The sequence below is a fragment of the Electrophorus electricus genome, chromosome 13 (genome assembly GCF_041902795.1).
Source record: "Electrophorus electricus isolate QZ-2024a chromosome 13, ASM4190279v1, whole genome shotgun sequence".
In the NCBI taxonomy this organism is placed as follows: domain Eukaryota; kingdom Metazoa; phylum Chordata; class Actinopteri; order Gymnotiformes; family Gymnotidae; genus Electrophorus; species Electrophorus electricus.
In genome coordinates this window covers 20,142,935-20,167,308 of record NC_137509.1, presented here as the reverse complement: position 1 = coordinate 20,167,308, position 24,374 = coordinate 20,142,935, and the positions used below count along the sequence as shown (strand labels likewise).

At 36.4% G+C, this 24,374-nt stretch overlaps 2 non-coding genes and 21 pseudogenes across 2 annotated transcripts; all 23 read right to left on the bottom strand.

The window, feature by feature from the left end:
• Nucleotides 1–2: 2 nt before the first annotated feature.
• On the bottom strand, nt 3–121 carry LOC145647362 (5S ribosomal RNA; annotated as a pseudogene).
• Nucleotides 122–912: 791 nt separating this feature from the next.
• Nucleotides 913–1,031, bottom strand: LOC145649431 (5S ribosomal RNA; annotated as a pseudogene).
• A 352-nt stretch (nt 1,032–1,383) lies between these two features.
• On the bottom strand, nt 1,384–1,502 carry LOC145648877 (5S ribosomal RNA). The gene has a single exon (XR_014116510.1). It is a non-coding gene; the product is annotated as a 5S ribosomal RNA (ribosomal RNA).
• An 884-nt stretch (nt 1,503–2,386) lies between these two features.
• Nucleotides 2,387–2,505, bottom strand: LOC145646485 (5S ribosomal RNA; annotated as a pseudogene).
• A 667-nt stretch (nt 2,506–3,172) lies between these two features.
• LOC145648117 (5S ribosomal RNA) lies at nt 3,173–3,291 on the bottom strand (annotated as a pseudogene).
• Nucleotides 3,292–4,082: 791 nt separating this feature from the next.
• LOC145649430 (5S ribosomal RNA) lies at nt 4,083–4,201 on the bottom strand (annotated as a pseudogene).
• A 570-nt stretch (nt 4,202–4,771) lies between these two features.
• Nucleotides 4,772–4,890, bottom strand: LOC145649429 (5S ribosomal RNA; annotated as a pseudogene).
• Nucleotides 4,891–5,460: 570 nt separating this feature from the next.
• Nucleotides 5,461–5,579, bottom strand: LOC145646484 (5S ribosomal RNA; annotated as a pseudogene).
• A 666-nt stretch (nt 5,580–6,245) lies between these two features.
• On the bottom strand, nt 6,246–6,364 carry LOC145648116 (5S ribosomal RNA; annotated as a pseudogene).
• Nucleotides 6,365–7,155: 791 nt separating this feature from the next.
• LOC145649644 (5S ribosomal RNA) lies at nt 7,156–7,274 on the bottom strand (annotated as a pseudogene).
• Nucleotides 7,275–7,941: 667 nt separating this feature from the next.
• LOC145647361 (5S ribosomal RNA) lies at nt 7,942–8,060 on the bottom strand (annotated as a pseudogene).
• A 791-nt stretch (nt 8,061–8,851) lies between these two features.
• On the bottom strand, nt 8,852–8,970 carry LOC145649428 (5S ribosomal RNA; annotated as a pseudogene).
• Nucleotides 8,971–9,322: 352 nt separating this feature from the next.
• Nucleotides 9,323–9,441, bottom strand: LOC145648866 (5S ribosomal RNA). Its single transcript, XR_014116509.1, has one exon. It is a non-coding gene; the product is annotated as a 5S ribosomal RNA (ribosomal RNA).
• A 1,106-nt stretch (nt 9,442–10,547) lies between these two features.
• LOC145649074 (5S ribosomal RNA) lies at nt 10,548–10,666 on the bottom strand (annotated as a pseudogene).
• Nucleotides 10,667–12,205: 1,539 nt separating this feature from the next.
• On the bottom strand, nt 12,206–12,324 carry LOC145646483 (5S ribosomal RNA; annotated as a pseudogene).
• A 1,105-nt stretch (nt 12,325–13,429) lies between these two features.
• On the bottom strand, nt 13,430–13,548 carry LOC145650173 (5S ribosomal RNA; annotated as a pseudogene).
• Nucleotides 13,549–14,871: 1,323 nt separating this feature from the next.
• On the bottom strand, nt 14,872–14,990 carry LOC145649073 (5S ribosomal RNA; annotated as a pseudogene).
• Nucleotides 14,991–16,529: 1,539 nt separating this feature from the next.
• Nucleotides 16,530–16,648, bottom strand: LOC145648642 (5S ribosomal RNA; annotated as a pseudogene).
• Nucleotides 16,649–18,192: 1,544 nt separating this feature from the next.
• LOC145648641 (5S ribosomal RNA) lies at nt 18,193–18,311 on the bottom strand (annotated as a pseudogene).
• Nucleotides 18,312–19,855: 1,544 nt separating this feature from the next.
• Nucleotides 19,856–19,974, bottom strand: LOC145646481 (5S ribosomal RNA; annotated as a pseudogene).
• A 1,544-nt stretch (nt 19,975–21,518) lies between these two features.
• LOC145647671 (5S ribosomal RNA) lies at nt 21,519–21,637 on the bottom strand (annotated as a pseudogene).
• A 1,105-nt stretch (nt 21,638–22,742) lies between these two features.
• Nucleotides 22,743–22,861, bottom strand: LOC145646479 (5S ribosomal RNA; annotated as a pseudogene).
• Nucleotides 22,862–23,965: 1,104 nt separating this feature from the next.
• LOC145648640 (5S ribosomal RNA) lies at nt 23,966–24,084 on the bottom strand (annotated as a pseudogene).
• Nucleotides 24,085–24,374: the final 290 nt, after the last annotated feature.

Below are 24,374 nucleotides of genomic sequence, written 5' to 3'. Positions count from 1 at the left end.
AAAGCTTACAGCACCTGGTATTCCTAGGTAGGGTCCCACCTCAGTACTATCCAGGCCCAAACTTGCTTAGCTTCCAAGGTCAGATGAGATTGGGCATTCTCAAGCTGGTGTGGCCGTAAGCCTTAAACACTTGCTCAAATTGCCTAATCATAGCAAATATGATCAAAGACCAATCTGACAATTTTTTTTATTAATCCCTGCACTTGACATTCTAGAATGTTATCTTGAATGTAAATTAAATGATGCAATAAAAGCTTACAACATCTGGTATACGGAGGCACTAAAAGACAGTTTTTTGATGAATCACTGCACTTCACATTCAGGCATGTGAGTTGGAGAGTAAATGAAAGTGATGCAAAAAAAACTTACAGCATCTGCTATTCCCAGGTGCTAACAGATAGTTTTTTTTATTAACCACTGCATTTCACATCCTAGCATGTCATCTTGACAGTAAATTAAAGTGATGCAAGAGAAGCTTACAGCATCTCGTAGTCCAAGGTGCTAACATATAGTTTTTTGATGAATCACTGCACTTCACATTCAGGCATGTGAGTTGGAGAGTAAATGAAAGTGATGCAAAAAAAACTTACAGCATCTGCTATTCCCAGGTGCTAACAGATAGTTTGAGTTAATTATTCACTGCACTTCAAATTTGAACATGATAGCTTGAACATAAATTAAAGGGATGCAATACAATCTTACAGCACCTGCTATTCCCTGGTACTAAAATATTTCTATTTAATCTGTACACTTCACATACAAGCTTGTCAGTTGCAGATTAAAGTAAAGTGATGCAACAAAAACTTACAGCATCTGCTATTCCCAGGTGCTAACAGATAGTTTTTTTTATTAATCATTGCACTTCACATTTGAGCATGTCAGCTTGAAAGTAAATTAAAGTGATGCAAGAAAAGCTTACAGCACCTGGTATACATAGGTAGGGTCCCACCTCAGTACTATCCAGGCCCAAACTTGCTTAGCTTCCAAGGTCAGATGAGATTGGGCATTCTCAAGCTGGTATGGCCGTAAGCCTTAAACACTTACTCAAATTGCCTAATCATAGCAAATATGATCAAAGACCAATCTGACAATTTTTTTTATTAATCCCTGCAATTGACATTCTAGAATGTTATCTTGAATGTAAATTAAATGATGCAATAAAAGCTTACAACATCTGGTATACGGAGGCACTAACAGACAGTTTTTTGATGAATCACTGCACTTCACATTCAGGCATGTGAGTTGGAGAGTAAATGAAAGTGATGCAAAAAAAACTTACAGCATCGGCTATTCCCAGGTGCTAACAGATAGTTTTTTTTATTAATCACTGCACTTCACATTTGAGCATGTCAGCTTGAAAGTAAATTAAAGTGATGCAAGAAAAGCTTACAGCACCTGGTATTCCTAGGTAGGGTCCCACCTCAGTACTATCCAGGCCCAAACTTGCTTAGCTTCCAAGGTCAGATGAGATTGGGCGTTCTCAAGCTGGTGTGGCCGTAAGCCTTATACGCTTACTCAAATTGCCTAATCGTAGCAAATATGATCAAAGACCAATCTGACAATTTTTTTTATTAATCCCTGCACTTGACATTCTAGAATGTTATCTTGAATGTAATTAAATGATGCAATAAAAGCTTACAATACGGAGCTGGTATACGGAGGCACTAATTATTCACTGCACTTCAAATTTGAACATGATAGCTTGAACATAAATTAAAGGGATGCAAACAATCTTACAGCACCTGCTATTCCCTGGTACTAAAATATTTCTATTTAATCTGTACACTTCACATACAAGCTTGTCAGTTGCAGATTAAAGTAAAGTGATGCAACAAAAACTTACAGCATCTGCTATTCCCAGGTGCTAACAGATAGTTTTTTTAATTAACCACTGCATTTCACATCCTAGCATGTCATCTTGACAGTAAATTAAAGTGATGCAAGAGAAGCTTACAGCATCTCGTAGTCCAAGGTGCTAACATATAGTTTTTTGATGAATCACTGCACTTCACATTCAGGCATGTGAGTTGGAGAGTAAATGAAAGTGATGCAAAAAAAACTTACAGCATCTGCTATTCCCAGGTGCTAACAGATAGTTTGAGTTAATTATTCACTGCACTTCAAATTTGAACATGATAGCTTGAACATAAATTAAAGGGACGCAATACAATCTTACAGCACCTGCTATTCCCTGGTACTAAAATATTTCTATTTAATCTGTACACTTCACATACAAGCTTGTCAGTTGCAGATTAACGTAAAGTGATGCAACAAAAACTTACAGCATTTGCTATTCCCAGGTGCTAACAGATAGTTTTTTTAATTAATCACTGCACTTCACATTTGAGCATGTCAGCTTGAAAGTAAATTAAAGTGATGCAAGAAAAGCTTACAGCACCTGGTATTCCTAGGTAGGGTCCCACCTCAGTACTATTCAGGCCCAAACTTGCTTAGCTTCCAAGGTCAGATGAGATTGGGCGTTCTCAAGCTGGTGTGGCCGTAAGCCTTAAACACTTACTCAAATTGCCTAATCATAGCAAATATGATCAAAGACCAATCTGACAATTTTTTTTATTAATCCCTGCACTTGACATTCTAGAATGTTATCTTGAATGTAATTAAATGATGCAATAAAAGCTTACAATACGGAGCTGGTATACGGAGGCACTAATTATTCACTGCACTTCAAATTTGAACATGATAGCTTGAACATAAATTAAAGGGATGCAATACAATCTTACAGCACCTGCTATTCCCTGGTACTAAAATATTTCTATTTAATCTGTACACTTCACATACAAGCTTGTCAGTTGCAGATTAAAGTAAAGTGATGCAACAAAAACTTACAGCATCTGCTATTCCCAGGTGCTAACAGATAGTTTTTTTATTAATCACTGCACTTCACATTTGTGCATGTCAGCTTGAAAGTAAATTAAAGTGATGCAAGAGAAGATTACAGCATCTCGTAGTCCAAGGTGCTAACAGACAGGTTTTTGATGATTTACTGCACTTCACATTCAGGCATGTGAGTTGGAGAGTAAATGAAAGTGATGCAAAAAAAACTTACAGCATCTACTTTTCCCAGGTGCTAATAGATAGTTTTTTTTTATTAATCACTGCACTTCACATTTGAGCATGTCAGCTTGAAAGTAAATTAAAGTGATGCAAGAAAAGCTTACAGCACCTGGTATTCCTAGGTAGGGTCCCACCTCAGTACTATCCAGGCCCAAACTTGCTTAGCTTCCAAGGTCAGACGAGATTGGGCATTCTCAAGCTGGTGTGGCCGTAAGCCTTAAACACTTGCTCAAATTGCCTAATCATAGCAAATATGATCAAAGACCAATCTGACAATTTTTTTTATTAATCCCTGCACTTGACATTCTAGAATGTTATCTTGAATGTAAATTAAATGATGCAATAAAAGCTTACAACATCTGGTATACGGAGGCACTAAAAGACAGTTTTTTGATGAATCACTGCACTTCACATTCAGGCATGTGAGTTGGAGAGTAAATGAAAGTGATGCAAAAAAAACTTACAGCATCTGCTATTCCCAGGTGCTAACAGATAGTTTTTTTTATTAACCACTGCATTTCACATCCTAGCATGTCATCTTGACAGTAAATTAAAGTGATGCAAGAGAAGCTTACAGCATCTCGTAGTCCAAGGTGCTAACATATAGTTTTTTGATGAATCACTGCACTTCACATTCAGGCATGTGAGTTGGAGAGTAAATGAAAGTGATGCAAAAAAAACTTACAGCATCTGCTATTCCCAGGTGCTAACAGATAGTTTGAGTTAATTATTCACTGCACTTCAAATTTGAACATGATAGCTTGAACATAAATTAAAGGGATGCAATACAATCTTACAGCACCTGCTATTCCCTGGTACTAAAATATTTCTATTTAATCTGTACACTTCACATACAAGCTTGTCAGTTGCAGATTAAAGTAAAGTGATGCAACAAAAACTTACAGCATCTGCTATTCCCAGGTGCTAACAGATAGTTTTTTTTATTAATCATTGCACTTCACATTTGAGCATGTCAGCTTGAAAGTAAATTAAAGTGATGCAAGAAAAGCTTACAGCACCTGGTATACATAGGTAGGGTCCCACCTCAGTACTATCCAGGCCCAAACTTGCTTAGCTTCCAAGGTCAGATGAGATTGGGCATTCTCAAGCTGGTATGGCCGTAAGCCTTAAACACTTACTCAAATTGCCTAATCATAGCAAATATGATCAAAGACCAATCTGACAATTTTTTTTATTAATCCCTGCACTTGACATTCTAGAATGTTGTCTTGAATGTAAATTAAATGATGCAATAAAAGCTTACAACATCTGGTATACGGAGGCACTAACAGACAGTTTTTTGATGAATCACTGCACTTCACATTCAGGCATGTGAGTTGGAGAGTAAATGAAAGTGATGCAAAAAAAACTTACAGCATCTGCTATTCCCAGGTGCTAACAGATAGTTTGAGTTAATTATTCACTGCACTTCAAATTTGAACATGATAGCTTGAACATAAATTAAAGGGACGCAATACAATCTTACAGCACCTGCTATTCCCTGGTACTAAAATATTTCTATTTAATCTGTACACTTCACATACAAGCTTGTCAGTTGCAGATTAACGTAAAGTGATGCAACAAAAACTTACAGCATTTGCTATTCCCAGGTGCTAACAGATAGTTTTTTTAATTAATCACTGCACTTCACATTTGAGCATGTCAGCTTGAAAGTAAATTAAAGTGATGCAAGAAAAGCTTACAGCACCTGGTATACATAGGTAGGGTCCCACCTCAGTACTATCCAGGCCCAAACTTGCTTAGCTTCCAAGGTCAGATGAGATTGGGCATTCTCAAGCTGGTATGGCCGTAAGCCTTAAACACTTACTCAAATTGCCTAATCATAGCAAATATGATCAAAGACCAATCTGACAATTTTTTTTATTAATCCCTGCACTTGACATTCTAGAATGTTGTCTTGAATGTAAATTAAATGATGCAATAAAAGCTTACAACATCTGGTATACGGAGGCACTAACAGACAGTTTTTTGATGAATCACTGCACTTCACATTCAGGCATGTGAGTTGGAGAGTAAATGAAAGTGATGCAAAAAAAACTTACAGCATCTGCTATTCCCAGGTGCTAACAGATAGTTTGAGTTAATTATTCACTGCACTTCAAATTTGAACATGATAGCTTGAACATAAATTAAAGGGACGCAATACAATCTTACAGCACCTGCTATTCCCTGGTACTAAAATATTTCTATTTAATCTGTACACTTCACATACAAGCTTGTCAGTTGCAGATTAACGTAAAGTGATGCAACAAAAACTTACAGCATTTGCTATTCCCAGGTGCTAACAGATAGTTTTTTTAATTAATCACTGCACTTCACATTTGAGCATGTCAGCTTGAAAGTAAATTAAAGTGATGCAAGAAAAGCTTACAGCACCTGGTATTCCTAGGTAGGGTCCCACCTCAGTACTATTCAGGCCCAAACTTGCTTAGCTTCCAAGGTCAGATGAGATTGGGCGTTCTCAAGCTGGTGTGGCCGTAAGCTTAAACACTTACTCAAATTGCCTAATCATAGCAAATATGATCAAAGACCAATCTGACAATTTTTTTTATTAATCCCTGCACTTGACATTCTAGAATGTTATCTTGAATGTAATTAAATGATGCAATAAAAGCTTACAATACGGAGCTGGTATACGGAGGCACTAATTATTCACTGCACTTCAAATTTGAACATGATAGCTTGAACATAAATTAAAGGGATGCAATACAATCTTACAGCACCTGCTATTCCCTGGTACTAAAATATTTCTATTTAATCTGTACACTTCACATACAAGCTTGTCAGTTGCAGATTAAAGTAAAGTGATGCAACAAAAACTTACAGCATCTGCTATTCCCAGGTGCTAACAGATAGTTTTTTTATTAATCACTGCACTTCACATTTGTGCATGTCAGCTTGAAAGTAAATTAAAGTGATGCAAGAGAAGATTACAGCATCTCGTAGTCCAAGGTGCTAACAGACAGTTTTTTGATGATTTACTGCACTTCACATTCAGGCATGTGAGTTGGAGAGTAAATGAAAGTGATGCAAAAAAAACTTACAGCATCTACTTTTCCCAGGTGCTAATAGATAGTTTTTTTTTATTAATCACTGCACTTCACATTTGAGCATGTCAGCTTGAAAGTAAATTAAAGTGATGCAAGAAAAGCTTACAGCACCTGGTATTCCTAGGTAGGGTCCCACCTCAGTACTATCCAGGCCCAAACTTGCTTAGCTTCCAAGGTCAGACGAGATTGGGCATTCTCAAGCTGGTGTGGCCGTAAGCCTTAAACACTTGCTCAAATTGCCTAATCATAGCAAATATGATCAAAGACCAATCTGACAATTTTTTTTATTAATCCCTGCACTTGACATTCTAGAATGTTATCTTGAATGTAAATTAAATGATGCAATAAAAGCTTACAACATCTGGTATACGGAGGCACTAAAAGACAGTTTTTTGATGAATCACTGCACTTCACATTCAGGCATGTGAGTTGGAGAGTAAATGAAAGTGATGCAAAAAAAACTTACAGCATCTGCTATTCCCAGGTGCTAACAGATAGTTTTTTTTATTAACCACTGCATTTCACATCCTAGCATGTCATCTTGACAGTAAATTAAAGTGATGCAAGAGAAGCTTACAGCATCTCGTAGTCCAAGGTGCTAACATATAGTTTTTTGATGAATCACTGCACTTCACATTCAGGCATGTGAGTTGGAGAGTAAATGAAAGTGATGCAAAAAAAACTTACAGCATCTGCTATTCCCAGGTGCTAACAGATAGTTTGAGTTAATTATTCACTGCACTTCAAATTTGAACATGATAGCTTGAACATAAATTAAAGGGATGCAATACAATCTTACAGCACCTGCTATTCCCTGGTACTAAAATATTTCTATTTAATCTGTACACTTCACATACAAGCTTGTCAGTTGCAGATTAAAGTAAAGTGATGCAACAAAAACTTACAGCATCTGCTATTCCCAGGTGCTAACAGATAGTTTTTTTTATTAATCATTGCACTTCACATTTGAGCATGTCAGCTTGAAAGTAAATTAAAGTGATGCAAGAAAAGCTTACAGCACCTGGTATACATAGGTAGGGTCCCACCTCAGTACTATCCAGGCCCAAACTTGCTTAGCTTCCAAGGTCAGATGAGATTGGGCGTTCTCAAGCTGGTGTGGCCGTAAGCCTTAAACACTTACTCAAATTGCCTAATCATAGCAAATATGATCAAAGACCAATCTGACAATTTTTTTTATTAATCCCTGCACTTGACATTCTAGAATGTTATCTTGAATGTAATTAAATGATGCAATAAAAGCTTACAATACGGAGCTGGTATACGGAGGCACTAATTATTCACTGCACTTCAAATTTGAACATGATAGCTTGAACATAAATTAAAGGGATGCAATACAATCTTACAGCACCTGCTATTCCCTGGTACTAAAATATTTCTATTTAATCTGTACACTTCACATACAAGCTTGTCAGTTGCAGATTAAAGTAAAGTGATGCAACAAAAACTTACAGCATCTGCTATTCCCAGGTGCTAACAGATAGTTTTTTTATTAATCACTGCACTTCACATTTGTGCATGTCAGCTTGAAAGTAAATTAAAGTGATGCAAGAGAAGATTACAGCATCTCGTAGTCCAAGGTGCTAACAGACAGTTTTTTGATGATTTACTGCACTTCACATTCAGGCATGTGAGTTGGAGAGTAAATGAAAGTGATGCAAAAAAAACTTACAGCATCTACTTTTCCCAGGTGCTAATAGATAGTTTTTTTTTATTAATCACTGCACTTCACATTTGAGCATGTCAGCTTGAAAGTAAATTAAAGTGATGCAAGAAAAGCTTACAGCACCTGGTATTCCTAGGTAGGGTCCCACCTCAGTACTATCCAGGCCCAAACTTGCTTAGCTTCCAAGGTCAGATGAGATTGGGCATTCTCAAGCTGGTGTGGCCGTAAGCCTTAAACGCTTGCTCAAATTGCCTAATCATAGCAAATATGATCAAAGACCAATCTGACAATTTCTTTTATTAATCCCTGCACTTGACATTCTAGAATGTTATCTTGAATGTAAATTAAATGATGCAATAAAAGCTTACAACATCTGGTATACGGAGGCACTAAAAGACAGTTTTTTGATGAATCACTGCACTTCACATTCAGGCATGTGAGTTGGAGAGTAAATGAAAGTGATGCAAAAAAAACTTACAGCATCTGCTATTCCCAGGTGCTAACAGATAGTTTTTTTTATTAACCACTGCATTTCACATCCTAGCATGTCATCTTGACAGTAAATTAAAGTGATGCAAGAGAAGCTTACAGCATCTCGTAGTCCAAGGTGCTAACATATAGTTTTTTGATGAATCACTGCACTTCACATTCAGGCATGTGAGTTGGAGAGTAAATGAAAGTGATGCAAAAAAAACTTACAGCATCTGCTATTCCCAGGTGCTAACAGATAGTTTGAGTTAATTATTCACTGCACTTCAAATTTGAACATGATAGCTTGAACATAAATTAAAGGGATGCAATACAATCTTACAGCACCTGCTATTCCCTGGTACTAAAATATTTCTATTTAATCTGTACACTTCACATACAAGCTTGTCAGTTGCAGATTAAAGTAAAGTGATGCAACAAAAACTTACAGCATCTGCTATTCCCAGGTGCTAACAGATAGTTTTTTTTATTAATCATTGCACTTCACATTTGAGCATGTCAGCTTGAAAGTAAATTAAAGTGATGCAAGAAAAGCTTACAGCACCTGGTATACATAGGTAGGGTCCCACCTCAGTACTATCCAGGCCCAAACTTGCTTAGCTTCCAAGGTCAGATGAGATTGGGCATTCTCAAGCTGGTATGGCCGTAAGCCTTAAACACTTACTCAAATTGCCTAATCATAGCAAATATGATCAAAGACCAATCTGACAATTTTTTTTATTAATCCCTGCAATTGACATTCTAGAATGTTATCTTGAATGTAAATTAAATGATGCAATAAAAGCTTACAACATCTGGTATACGGAGGCACTAACAGACAGTTTTTTGATGAATCACTGCACTTCACATTCAGGCATGTGAGTTGGAGAGTAAATGAAAGTGATGCAAAAAAAACTTACAGCATCGGCTATTCCCAGGTGCTAACAGATAGTTTTTTTTATTAATCACTGCACTTCACATTTGAGCATGTCAGCTTGAAAGTAAATTAAAGTGATGCAAGAAAAGCTTACAGCACCTGGTATTCCTAGGTAGGGTCCCACCTCAGTACTATCCAGGCCCAAACTTGCTTAGCTTCCAAGGTCAGATGAGATTGGGCGTTCTCAAGCTGGTGTGGCCGTAAGCCTTATACGCTTACTCAAATTGCCTAATCGTAGCAAATATGATCAAAGACCAATCTGACAATTTTTTTTATTAATCCCTGCACTTGACATTCTAGAATGTTATCTTGAATGTAATTAAATGATGCAATAAAAGCTTACAATACGGAGCTGGTATACGGAGGCACTAATTATTCACTGCACTTCAAATTTGAACATGATAGCTTGAACATAAATTAAAGGGATGCAATACAATCTTACAGCACCTGCTATTCCCTGGTACTAAAATATTTCTATTTAATCTGTACACTTCACATACAAGCTTGTCAGTTGCAGATTAAAGTAAAGTGATGCAACAAAAACTTACAGCATCTGCTATTCCCAGGTGCTAACAGATAGTTTTTTTAATTAATCACTGCATTTCACATCCTAGCATGTCATCTTGACAGTAAATTAAAGTGATGCAAGAGAAGCTTACAGCATCTCGTAGTCCAAGGTGCTAACATATAGTTTTTTGATGAATCACTGCACTTCACATTCAGGCATGTGAGTTGGAGAGTAAATGAAAGTGATGCAAAAAAAACTTACAGCATCTGCTATTCCCAGGTGCTAACAGATAGTTTGAGTTAATTATTCACTGCACTTCAAATTTGAACATGATAGCTTGAACATAAATTAAAGGGATGCAATACAATCTTACAGCACCTGCTATTCCCTGGTACTAAAATATTTCTATTTAATCTGTACACTTCACATACAAGCTTGTCAGTTGCAGATTAAAGTAAAGTGATGCAACAAAAACTTACAGCATTTGCTATTCCCAGGTGCTAACAGATAGTTTTTTTAATTAATCACTGCACTTCACATCCTAGCATGTCATCTTGAAAGTAAATTAAAGTGATGCAAGAGAAGCTTACAGCATCTCGTAGTCCAAGGTGCTAACAGATAGATTTTTGAGGAATCACAGCACTTCACATTCAGGCATGTGAGTTGGAGAGTAAATGAAAGTGATGCAAAAAAAACTTACAGCATCTGCTATTCCCAGGTGCTAACAGATAGTTTTTTTTATTAATCACTGCACTTCACATTTGAGCATGTCAGCTTGAAAGTAAATTAAAGTGATGCAAGAAAAGCTTACAGCACCTGGTATTCCTAGGTAGGGTCCCACCTCAGTACTATTCAGGCCCAAACTTGCTTAGCTTCCAAGGTCAGATGAGATTGGCCGTTCTCAAGCTGGTGTGGCCGTAAGCCTTAAACAATTACTCAAATTGCCTAATCATAGCAAATATGATCAAAGACCAATCTGACAATTTTTTTTATTAATCCCTGCACTTGACATTCTAGAATGTTATCTTGAATGTAATTAAATGATGCAATAAAAGCTTACAATACGGAGCTGGTATACGGAGGCACTAATTATTCACTGTACTTCAAATTTGAACATGATAGCTTGAACATAAATTAAAGGGATGCAAACAATCTTACAGCACCTGCTATTCCCTGGTACTAAAATATTTCTATTTAATCTGTACACTTCACATACAAGCTTGTCAGTTGCAGATTAAAGTAAAGTGATGCAACAAAAATTTACAGCATCTGCTATTCCCAGGTGCTAACAGATAGTTTTTTTAATTAATCACTGCATTTCACATCCTAGCATGTCATCTTGACAGTTAATTAAAGTGATGCAAGAGAAGCTTACAGCATCTCGTAGTCCAATGTGCTAACATATAGTTTTTTGATGAATCACTGCACTTCACATTCAGGCATGTGAGTTGGAGAGTAAATGAAAGTGATGCAAAAAAAACTTACAGCATCTGCTATTCCCAGGTGCTAACAGATAGTTTGAGTTAATTATTCACTGCACTTCAAATTTGAACATGATAGCTTGAACATAAATTAAAGGGATGCAATACAATCTTACAGCACCTGCTATTCCCTGGTACTAAAATATTTCTATTTAATCTGTACACTTCACATACAAGCTTGTCAGTTGCAGATTAAAGTAAAGTGATGCAACAAAAACTTACAGCATCTGCTATTCCCAGGTGCTAACAGATAGTTTTTTTAATTAATCACTGCATTTCACATCCTAGCATGTCATCTTGACAGTAAATTAAAGTGATGCAAGAGAAGCTTACAGCATCTCGTAGTCCAAGGTGCTAACATATAGTTTTTTGATGAATCACTGCACTTCACATTCAGGCATGTGAGTTGGAGAGTAAATGAAAGTGATGCAAAAAAAACTTACAGCATCTGCTATTCCCAGGTGCTCACAGATAGTTTGAGTTAATTATTCACTGCACTTCAAGTTTGAACATGATAGCTTGAACATAAATTAAAGGGATGCAATACAATCTTACAGCACCTGCTATTCCCTGGTACTAAAATATTTCTATTTAATCTGTACACTTCACATACAAGCTTGTCAGTTGCAGATTAAAGTGATGCAACAAAAACTTACAGCATTTGCTATTCCCAGGTGCTAACAGATAGTTTTTTTAATTAATCACTGCACTTCGCATCCTAGCATGTCATCTTGAAAGTAAATTAAAGTGATGCAAGAGAAGCTTACAGCATCTCGTAGTCCAAGGTGCTAACAGATAGATTTTTGAGGAATCACTGCACTTCACATTCAGGCATGTGAGTTGGAGAGTAAATGAAAGTGATGCAAAAAAAACTTACAGCATCTGCTATTCCCAGGTGCTAACAGATAGTTTTTTTTATTAATCACTGCACTTCACATTTGAGCATGTCAGCTTGAAAGTAAATTAAAGTGATGCAAGAAAAGCTTACAGCACCTGGTATTCCTAGGTAGGGTCCCACCTCAGTACTATTCAGGCCCAAACTTGCTTAGCTTCCAAGGTCAGATGAGATTGGGCGTTCTCAAGCTGGTGTGGCCGTAAGCCTTAAACACTTACTCAAATTGCCTAATCATAGCAAATATGATCAAAGACCAATCTGACAATTTTTTTTATTAATCCCTGCACTTGACATTCTAGAATGTTATCTTGAATGTAATTAAATGATGCAATAAAAGCTTACAATACGGAGCTGGTATACGGAGGCACTAATTATTCACTGTACTTCAAATTTGAACATGATAGCTTGAACATAAATTAAAGGGATGCAAACAATCTTACAGCACCTGCTATTCCCTGGTACTAAAATATTTCTATTTAATCTGTACACTTCACATACAAGCTTGTCAGTTGCAGATTAAAGTAAAGTGATGCAACAAAAACTTACAGCATCTGCTATTCCCAGGTGCTAACAGATAGTTTTTTTAATTAATCACTGCATTTCACATCCTAGCATGTCATCTTGACAGTTAATTAAAGTGATGCAAGAGAAGCTTACAGCATCTCGTAGTCCAATGTGCTAACATATAGTTTTTTGATGAATCACTGCACTTCACATTCAGGCATGTGAGTTGGAGAGTAAATGAAAGTGATGCAAAAAAAACTTACAGCATCTGCTATTCCCAGGTGCTAACAGATAGTTTGAGTTAATTATTCACTGCACTTCAAATTTGAACATGATAGCTTTAACATAAATTAAAGGGATGCAATACAATCTTACAGCACCTGCTATTCCCTGGTACTAAAATATTTCTATTTAATCTGTACACTTCACATACAAGCTTGTCAGTTGCAGATTAAAGTAAAGTGATGCAACAAAAACTTACAGCATCTGCTATTCCCAGGTGCTAACAGATAGTTTTTTTAATTAATCACTGCATTTCACATCCTAGCATGTCATCTTGACAGTAAATTAAAGTGATGCAAGAGAAGCTTACAGCATCTCGTAGTCCAAGGTGCTAACAGATAGATTTTTGAGGAATCACTGCACTTCACATTCAGGCATGTGAGTTGGAGAGTAAATGAAAGTGATGCAAAAAAAACTTACAGCATCTGCTATTCCCAGGTGCTAACAGATAGTTTTTTTTATTAATCACTGCACTTCACATTTGAGCATGTCAGCTTGAAAGTAAATTAAAGTGATGCAAGAAAAGCTTACAGCACCTGGTATTCCTAGGTAGGGTCCCACCTCAATACTATTCAGGCCCAAACTTGCTTAGTTTCCAAGGTCAGATGAGATTGGGCGTTCTCAAGCTGGTGTGGCCGTAAGCCTTAAACACTTACTCAAATTGCCTAATCATAGCAAATATGATCAAAGACCAATCTGACAATTTTTTTTATTAATCCCTGCACTTGACATTCTAGAATGTTATCTTGAATGTAATTAAATGATGCAATAAAAGCTTACAATACGGAGCTGGTATACGGAGGCACTAATTATTCACTGTACTTCAAATTTGAACATGATAGCTTGAACATAAATTAAAGGGATGCAAACAATCTTACAGCACCTGCTATTCCCTGGTACTAAAATATTTCTATTTAATCTGTACACTTCACATACAAGCTTGTCAGTTGCAGATTAAAGTAAAGTGATGCAACAAAAACTTACAGCATCTGCTATTCCCAGGTGCTAACAGATAGTTTGAGTTAATTATTCACTGCACTTCAAATTTGAACATGATAGCTTGAACATAAATTAAAGGGATGCAATACAATCTTACAGCACCTGCTATTCCCTGGTACTAAAATATTTCTATTTAATCTGTACACTTCACATACAAGCTTGTCAGTTGCAGATTAAAGTAAAGTGATGCAACAAAAACTTACAGCATCTGCTATTCCCAGGTGCTAACAGATAGTTTTTTTAATTAATCACTGCATTTCACATCCTAGCATGTCATCTTGACAGTAAATTAAAGTGATGCAAGAGAAGCTTACAGCATCTCGTAGTCCAAGGTGCTAACATATAGTTTTTTGATGAATCACTGCACTTCACATTCAGGCATGTGAGTTGGAGAGTAAATGAAAGTGATGCAAAAAAAACTTACAGCATCTGCTATTCCCAGGTGCTAACAGATAGTTTGAGTTAATTATTCACTGCACTTCAAATTTGAACATGATAGCTTGAACATAAATTAAAGGGATGCAATACAATCTTACAGCACCTGCTATTCCCTGGTACTAAAATATTTCTATTTAATCTGTACACTTCACATACAAGCTTGTCAGTTGCAGATTAAAGTAAAGTGATGCAACAAAAACTTACAGCATTTGCTATTCCCAGGTGCTAACAGATAGTTTTTTTAATTAATCACTGCACTTCACATCCTAGCATGTCATCTTGAAAGTAAATTAAAGTGATGCAAGAGAAGCTTACAGCATCTCGTAGTCCAAGGTGCTAACAGATAGATTTTTGAGGAATCACAGCACTTCACATTCAGGCATGTGAGTTGGAGAGTAAATGAAAGTGATGCAAAAAAAACTTACAGCATCTGCTATTCCCAGGTGCTAACAGATAGTTTTTTTTATTAATCACTGCACTTCACATTTGAGCATGTCAGCTTGAAAGTAAATTAAAGTGATGCAAGAAAAGCTTACAGCACCTGGTATTCCTAGGTAGGGTCCCACCTCAGTACTATTCAGGCCCAAACTTGCTTAGCTTCCAAGGTCAGATGAGATTGGCCGTTCTCAAGCTGGTGTGGCCGTAAGCCTTAAACAATTACTCAAATTGCCTAATCATAGCAAATATGATCAAAGACCAATCTGACAATTTTTTTTATTAATCCCTGCACTTGACATTCTAGAATGTTATCTTGAATGTAATTAAATGATGCAATAAAAGCTTACAATACGGAGCTGGTATACGGAGGCACTAATTATTCACTGTACTTCAAATTTGAACATGATAGCTTGAACATAAATTAAAGGGATGCAAACAATCTTACAGCACCTGCTATTCCCTGGTACTAAAATATTTCTATTTAATCTGTACACTTCACATACAAGCTTGTCAGTTGCAGATTAAAGTAAAGTGATGCAACAAAAATTTACAGCATCTGCTATTCCCAGGTGCTAACAGATAGTTTTTTTAATTAATCACTGCATTTCATATCCTAGCATGTCATCTTGACAGTTAATTAAAGTGATGCAAGAGAAGCTTACAGCATCTCGTAGTCCAATGTGCTAACATATAGTTTTTTGATGAATCACTGCACTTCACATTCAGGCATGTGAGTTGGAGAGTAAATGAAAGTGATGCAAAAAAAACTTACAGCATCTGCTATTCCCAGGTGCTAACAGATAGTTTGAGTTAATTATTCACTGCACTTCAAATTTGAACATGATAGCTTGAACATAAATTAAAGGGATGCAATACAATCTTACAGCACCTGCTATTCCCTGGTACTAAAATATTTCTATTTAATCTGTACACTTCACATACAAGCTTGTCAGTTGCAGATTAAAGTAAAGTGATGCAACAAAAACTTACAGCATCTGCTATTCCCAGGTGCTAACAGATAGTTTTTTTAATTAATCACTGCATTTCACATCCTAGCATGTCATCTTGACAGTAAATTAAAGTGATGCAAGAGAAGCTTACAGCATCTCGTAGTCCAAGGTGCTAACATATAGTTTTTTGATGAATCACTGCACTTCACATTCAGGCATGTGAGTTGGAGAGTAAATGAAAGTGATGCAAAAAAAACTTACAGCATCTGCTATTCCCAGGTGCTCACAGATAGTTTGAGTTAATTATTCACTGCACTTCAAGTTTGAACATGATAGCTTGAACATAAATTAAAGGGATGCAATACAATCTTACAGCACCTGCTATTCCCTGGTACTAAAATATTTCTATTTAATCTGTACACTTCACATACAAGCTTGTCAGTTGCAGATTAAAGTGATGCAACAAAAACTTACAGCATTTGCTATTCCCAGGTGCTAACAGATAGTTTTTTTAATTAATCACTGCACTTCGCATCCTAGCATGTCATCTTGAAAGTAAATTAAAGTGATGCAAGAGAAGCTTACAGCATCTCGTAGTCCAAGGTGCTAACAGATAGATTTTTGAGGAATCACTGCACTTCACATTCAGGCATGTGAGTTGGAGAGTAAATGAAAGTGATGCAAAAAAAACTTACAGCATCTGCTATTCCCAGGTGCTAACAGATAGTTTTTTTTATTAATCACTGCACTTCACATTTGAGCATGTCAGCTTGAAAGTAAATTAAAGTGATGCAAGAAAAGCTTACAGCACCTGGTATTCCTAGGTAGGGTCCCACCTCAGTACTATTCAGGCCCAAACTTGCTTAGCTTCCAAGGTCAGAGGAGATTGGGCGTTCTCAAGCTGGTGTGGCCGTAAGCCTTAAACACTTACTCAAATTGCCTAATCATAGCAAATATGATCAAAGACCAATCTGACAATTTTTTTTATTAATCCCTGCACTTGACATTCTAGAATGTTATCTTGAATGTAATTAAATGATGCAATAAAAGCTTACAATACGGAGCTGGTATACGGAGGCACTAATTATTCACTGTACTTCAAATTTGAACATGATAGCTTGAACATAAATTAAAGGGATGCAAACAATCTTACAGCACCTGCTATTCCCTGGTACTAAAATATTTCTATTTAATCTGTACACTTCACATACAAGCTTGTCAGTTGCAGATTAAAGTAAAGTGATGCAACAAAAACTTACAGCATCTGCTATTCCCAGGTGCTAACAGATAGTTTTTTTAATTAATCACTGAATTTCACATCCTAGCATGTCATCTTGACAGTTAATTAAATTGATGCAAGAGAAGCTTACAGCATCTCGTAGTCCAATGTGCTAACATATAGTTTTTTGATGAATCACTGCACTTCACATTCAGGCATGTGAGTTGGAGAGTAAATGAAAGTGATGCAAAAAAAACTTACAGCATCTGCTATTCCCAGGTGCTAACAGATAGTTTGAGTTAATTATTCACTGCACTTCAAATTTGAACATGATAGCTTGAACATAAATTAAAGGGATGCAATACAATCTTACAGCACCTGCTATTCCCTGGTACTAAAATATTTCTATTTAATCTGTACACTTCACATACAAGCTTGTCAGTTGCAGATTAAAGTAAAGTGATGCAACAAAAACTTACAGCATCTGCTATTCCCAGGTGCTAACAGATAGTTTTTTTAATTAATCACTGCATTTCACATCCTAGCATGTCATCTTGACAGTAAATTAAAGTGATGCAAGAGAAGCTTACAGCATCTCGTAGTCCAAGGTGCTAACATATAGTTTTTTGATGAATCACTGCACTTCACATTCAGGCATGTGAGTTGGAGAGTAAATGAAAGTGATGCAAAAAAAACTTACAGCATCTGCTATTCCCAGGTGCTAACAGATAGTTTGAGTTAATTATTCACTGCACTTCAAATTTGAACATGATAGCTTGAGCATAAATTAAAGGGATGCAATACAATCTTACAGCACCTGCTATTCCCTGGTACTAAAATATTTCTATTTAATCTGTACACTTCACATACAAGCTTGTCAGTTGCAGATTAAAGTAAAGTGATGCAACAAAAACTTACAGCATTTGCTATTCCCAGGTGCTAACAGATAGTTTTTTTAATTAATCACTGCACTTCACATCCTAGCATGTCATCTTGAAAGTAAATTAAAGTGATGCAAGAGAAGCTTACAGCATCTCGTAGTCCAAGGTGCTAACAGATAGATTTTTGAGGAATCACTGCACTTCACATTCAGGCATGTGAGTTGGAGAGTAAATGAAAGTGATGCAAAAAAAACTTACAGCATCTGCTATTCCCAGGTGCTAACAGATAGTTTTTTTTATTAATCACTGCACTTCACATTTGAGCATGTCAGCTTGAAAGTAAATTAAAGTGATGCAAGAAAAGCTTACAGCACCTGGTATTCCTAGGTAGGGTCCCACCTCAGTACTATTCAGGCCCAAACTTGCTTAGCTTCCAAGGTCAGAGGAGATTGGGCGTTCTCAAGCTGGTGTGGCCGTAAGCCTTAAACACTTACTCAAATTGCCTAATCATAGCAAATATGATCAAAGACCAATCTGACAATTTTTTTTATTAATCCCTGCACTTGACATTCTAGAATGTTATCTTGAATGTAATTAAATGATGCAATAAAAGCTTACAATACGGAGCTGGTATACGGAGGCACTAATTATTCACTGTACTTCAAATTTGAACATGATAGCTTGAACATAAATTAAAGGGATGCAAACAATCTTACAGCACCTGCTATTCCCTGGTACTAAAATATTTCTATTTAATCTGTACACTTCACATACAAGCTTGTCAGTTGCAGATTAAAGTAAAGTGATGCAACAAAAACTTACAGCATCTGCTATTCCCAGGTGCTAACAGATAGTTTTTTTAATTAATCACTGAATTTCACATCCTAGCATGTCATCTTGACAGTTAATTAAATTGATGCAAGAGAAGCTTACAGCATCTCGTAGTCCAATGTGCTAACATATAGTTTTTTGATGAATCACTGCACTTCACATTCAGGCATGTGAGTTGGAGAGTAAATGAAAGTGATGCAAAAAAAACTTACAGCATCTGCTATTCCCAGGTGCTAACAGATAGTTTGAGTTAATTATTCACTGCACTTCAAATTTGAACATGATAGCTTGAACATAAATTAAAGGGATGCAATACAATCTTACAGCACCTGCTATTCCCTGGTACTAAAATATTTCTATTTAATCTGTACACTTCACATACAAGCTTGTCAGTTGCAGATTAAAGTAAAGTGATGCAACAAAAACTTACAGCATCTGCTATTCCCAGGTGCTAACAGATAGTTTTTTTAATTAATCACTGCATTTCACATCCTAGCATGTCATCTTGACAGTAAATTAAAGTGATGCAAGAGAAGCTTACAGCATCTCGTAGTCCAAGGTGCTAACATATAGTTTTTTGATGAATCACTGCACTTCACATTCAGGCATGTGAGTTGGAGAGTAAATGAAAGTGATGCAAAAAAAACTTACAGCATCTGCTATTCCCAGGTGCTAACAGATAGTTTGAGTTAATTATTCACTGCACTTCAAATTTGAACATGATAGCTTGAGCATAAATTAAAGGGATGCAATACAATCTTACAGCACCTGCTATTCCCTGGTACTAAAATATTTCTATTTAATCTGTACACTTCACATACAAGCTTGTCAGTTGCAGATTAAAGTAAAGTGATGCAACAAAAACTTACAGCATTTGCTATTCCCAGGTGCTAACAGATAGTTTTTTTAATTAATCACTGCACTTCACATCCTAGCATGTCATCTTGAAAGTAAATTAAAGTGATGCAAGAGAAGCTTACAGCATCTCGTAGTCCAAGGTGCTAACAGATAGATTTTTGAGGAATCACTGCACTTCACATTCAGGCATGTGAGTTGGAGAGTAAATGAAAGTGATGCAAAAAAAACTTACAGCATCTGCTATTCCCAGGTGCTAACAGATAGTTTTTTTTATTAATCACTGCACTTCACATTTGAGCATGTCAGCTTGAAAGTAAATTAAAGTGATGCAAGAAAAGCTTACAGCACCTGGTATTCCTAGGTAGGGTCCCACCTCAGTACTATTCAGGCCCAAACTTGCTTAGCTTCCAAGGTCAGATGAGATTGGGCGTTCTCAAGCTGGTGTGGCCGTAAGCCTTAAACGCTTACTCAAATTGCCTAATCATAGCAAATATGATCAAAGACCAATCTGACAATTTTTTTTATTAATCCCTGCACTTGACATTCTAGAATGTTATCTTGAATGTAATTAAATGATGCAATAAAAGCTTACAATACGGAGCTGGTATACGGAGGCACTAATTATTCACTGTACTTCAAATTTGAACATGATAGCTTGAACATAAATTAAAGGGATGCAAACAATCTTACAGCACCTGCTATTCCCTGGTACTAAAATATTTCTATTTAATCTGTACACTTCACATACAAGCTTGTCAGTTGCAGATTAAAGTAAAGTGATGCAACAAAAACTTACAGCATCTGCTATTCCCAGGTGCTAACAGATAGTTTTTTTAATTAATCACTGCATTTCACATCCTAGCATGTCATCTTGACAGTTAATTAAAGTGATGCAAGAGAAGCTTACAGCATCTCGTAGTCCAATGTGCTAACATATAGTTTTTTGATGAATCACTGCACTTCACATTCAGGCATGTGAGTTGGAGAGTAAATGAAAGTGATGCAAAAAAAACTTACAGCATCTGCTATTCCCAGGTGCTAACAGATAGTTTGAGTTAATTATTCACTGCACTTCAAATTTGAACATGATAGCTTGAACATAAATTAAAGGGATGCAATACAATCTTACAGCAGCTGCTATTCCCTGGTACTAAAATATTTCTATTTAATCTGTACACTTCACATACAAGCTTGTCAGTTGCAGATTAAAGTAAAGTGATGCAACAAAAACTTACAGCATCTGCTATTCCCAGGTGCTAACAGATAGTTTTTTTAATTAATCACTGCATTTCACATCCTAGCATGTCATCTTGACAGTAAATTAAAGTGATGCAAGAGAAGCTTACAGCATCTCGTAGTCCAAGGTGCTAACATATAGTTTTTTGATGAATCACTGCACTTCACATTCAGGCATGTGAGTTGGAGAGTAAATGAAAGTGATGCAAAAAAAACTTACAGCATCTGCTAATCCCAGGTGCTAACAGATAGTTTGAGTTAATTATTCACTGCACTTCAAATTTGAACATGATAGCTTGAACATAAATTAAAGGGATGCAATACAATCTTACAGCACCTGCTATTCCCTGGTACTAAAATATTTCTATTTAATCTGTACACTTCACATACAAGCTTGTCAGTTGCAGATTAAAGTAAAGTGATGCAACAAAAACTTACAGCATTTGCTATTCCCAGGTGCTAACAGATAGTTTTTTTAATTAATCACTGCACTTCACATCCTAGCATGTCATCTTGAAAGTAAATTAAAGTGATGCAAGAGAAGCTTACAGCATCTCGTGGTCCAAGGTGCTAACAGATAGATTTTTGAGGAATCACTGCACTTCACATTCAGGCATGTGAGTTGGAGAGTAAATGAAAGTGATGCAAAAAAAACTTACAGCATCTGCTATTCCCAGGTGCTAACAGATAGTTTTTTTTATTAATCACTGCACTTCACATTTGAGCATGTCAGCTTGAAAGTAAATTAAAGTGATGTAAGAAAAGCTTACAGCACCTGGTATTCCTAGGTAGGGTCCCACCTCAGTACTATTCAGGCCCAAACTTGCTTAGCTTCCAAGGTCAGATGAGATTGGGCGTTCTCAAGCTGGTGTAGCCGTAAGCCTTAAACACTTACTCAAATTGCCTAATCATAGCAAATATGATCAAAGACCAATCTGACAATTTTTTTTATTAATCCCTGCACTTGACATTCTAGAATGTTATCTTGAATGTAATTAAATGATGCAATAAAAGCTTACAATACGGAGCTGGTATACGGAGGCACTAATTATTCACTGTACTTCAAATTTGAACATGATAGCTTGAACATAAATTAAAGGGATGCAAACAATCTTACAGCACCTGCTATTCCCTGGTACTAAAATATTTCTATTTAATCTGTACACTTCACATACAAGCTTGTCAGTTGCAGATTAAAGTAAAGTGATGCAACAAAAACTTACAGCATCTGCTATTCCCAGGTGCTAACAGATAGTTTTTTTAATTAATCACTGCATTTCACATCCTAGCATGTCATCTTGACAGTTAATTAAAGTGATGCAAGAGAAGCTTACAGCATCTCGTAGTCCAATGTGCTAACATATAGTTTTTTGATGAATCACTGCACTTCACATTCAGGCATGTGAGTTGGAGAGTAAATGAAAGTGATGCAAAAAAAACTTACAGCATCTGCTATTCCCAGGTGCTAACAGATAGTTTGAGTTAATTATTCACTGCACTTCAAATTTGAACATGATAGCTTGAACATAAATTAAAGGGATGCAATACAATCTTACAGCACCTGCTATTCCCTGGTACTAAAATATTTCTATTTAATCTGTACACTTCACATACAAGCTTGTCAGTTGCAGATTAAAGTAAAGTGATGCAACAAAAACTTACAGCATTTGCTATTCCCAGGTGCTAACAGATAGTTTTTTTAATTAATCACTGCACTTCACATCCTAGCATGTCATCTTGAAAGTAAATTAAAGTGATGCAAGAGAAGCTTACAGCATCTCGTGGTCCAAGGTGCTAACAGATAGATTTTTGAGGAATCACTGCACTTCACATTCAGGCATGTGAGTTGGAGAGTAAATGAAAGTGATGCAAAAAAAACTTACAGCATCTGCTATTCCCAGGTGCTAACAGATAGTTTTTTTTATTAATCACTGCACTTCACATTTGAGCATGTCAGCTTGAAAGTAAATTAAAGTGATGTAAGAAAAGCTTACAGCACCTGGTATTCCTAGGTAGGGTCCCACCTCAGTACTATTCAGGCCCAAACTTGCTTAGCTTCCAAGGTCAGATGAGATTGGGCGTTCTCAAGCTGGTGTGGCCGTAAGCCTTAAACACTTACTCAAATTGCCTAATCATAGCAAATATGATCAAAGACCAATCTGACAATTTTTTTTATTAATCCCTGCACTTGACATTCTAGAATGTTATCTTGAATGTAATTAAATGATGCAATAAAAGCTTACAATACGGAGCTGGTATACGGAGGCACTAATTATTCACTGTACTTCAAATTTGAACATGATAGCTTGAACATAAATTAAAGGGATGCAAACAATCTTACAGCACCTGCTATTCCCTGGTACTAAAATATTTCTATTTAATCTGTACACTTCACATACAAGCTTGTCAGTTGCAGATTAAAGTAAAGTGATGCAACAAAAACTTACAGCATCTGCTATTCCCAGGTGCTAACAGATAGTTTTTTTAATTAATCACTGCATTTCACATCCTAGCATGTCATCTTGACAGTTAATTAAAGTGATGCAAGAGAAGCTTACAGCATCTCGTAGTCCAATGTGCTAACATATAGTTTTTTGATGAATCACTGCACTTCACATTCAGGCATGTGAGTTGGAGAGTAAATGAAAGTGATGCAAAAAAAACTTACAGCATCTGCTATTCCCAGGTGCTAACAGATAGTTTGAGTTAATTATTCACTGCACTTCAAATTTGAACATGATAGCTTGAACATAAATTAAAGGGATGCAATACAATCTTACAGCACCTGCTATTCCCTGGTACTAAAATATTTCTATTTAATCTGTACACTTCACATACAAGCTTGTCAGTTGCAGATTAAAGTAAAGTGATGCAACAAAAACTTACAGCATTTGCTATTCCCAGGTGCTAACAGATAGTTTTTTTAATTAATCACTGCACTTCACATCCTAGCATGTCATCTTGAAAGTAAATTAAAGTGATGCAAGAGAAGCTTACAGCATCTCGTAGTCCAAGGTGCTAACAGATAGATTTTTGAGGAATCACTGCACTTCACATTCAGGCATGTGAGTTGGAGAGTAAATGAAAGTGATGCAAAAAAAACTTACAGCATCTGCTATTCCCAGGTGCTAACAGATAGTTTTTTTATTAATCACTGCACTTCACATTTGAGCATGTCAGCTTGAAAGTAAATTAAAGTGATGCAAGAAAAGCTTACAGCACCTGGTATTCCTAGGTAGGGTCCCACCTCAGTACTATTCAGGCCCAAACTTGCTTAGCTTCCAAGGTCAGAGGAGATTGGGCGTTCTCAAGCTGGTGTGGCCGTAAGCCTTAAACACTTACTCAAATTGCCTAATCATAGCAAATATGATCAAAGACCAATCTGACAATTTTTTTTATTAATCCCTGCACTTGACATTCTAGAATGTTATCTTGAATGTAATTAAATGATGCAATAAAAGCTTACAATACGGAGCTGGTATACGGAGGCACTAATTATTCACTGTACTTCAAATTTGAACATGATAGCTTGAACATAAATTAAAGGGATGCAAACAATCTTACAGCACCTGCTATTCCCTGGTACTAAAATATTTCTATTTAATCTGTACACTTCACA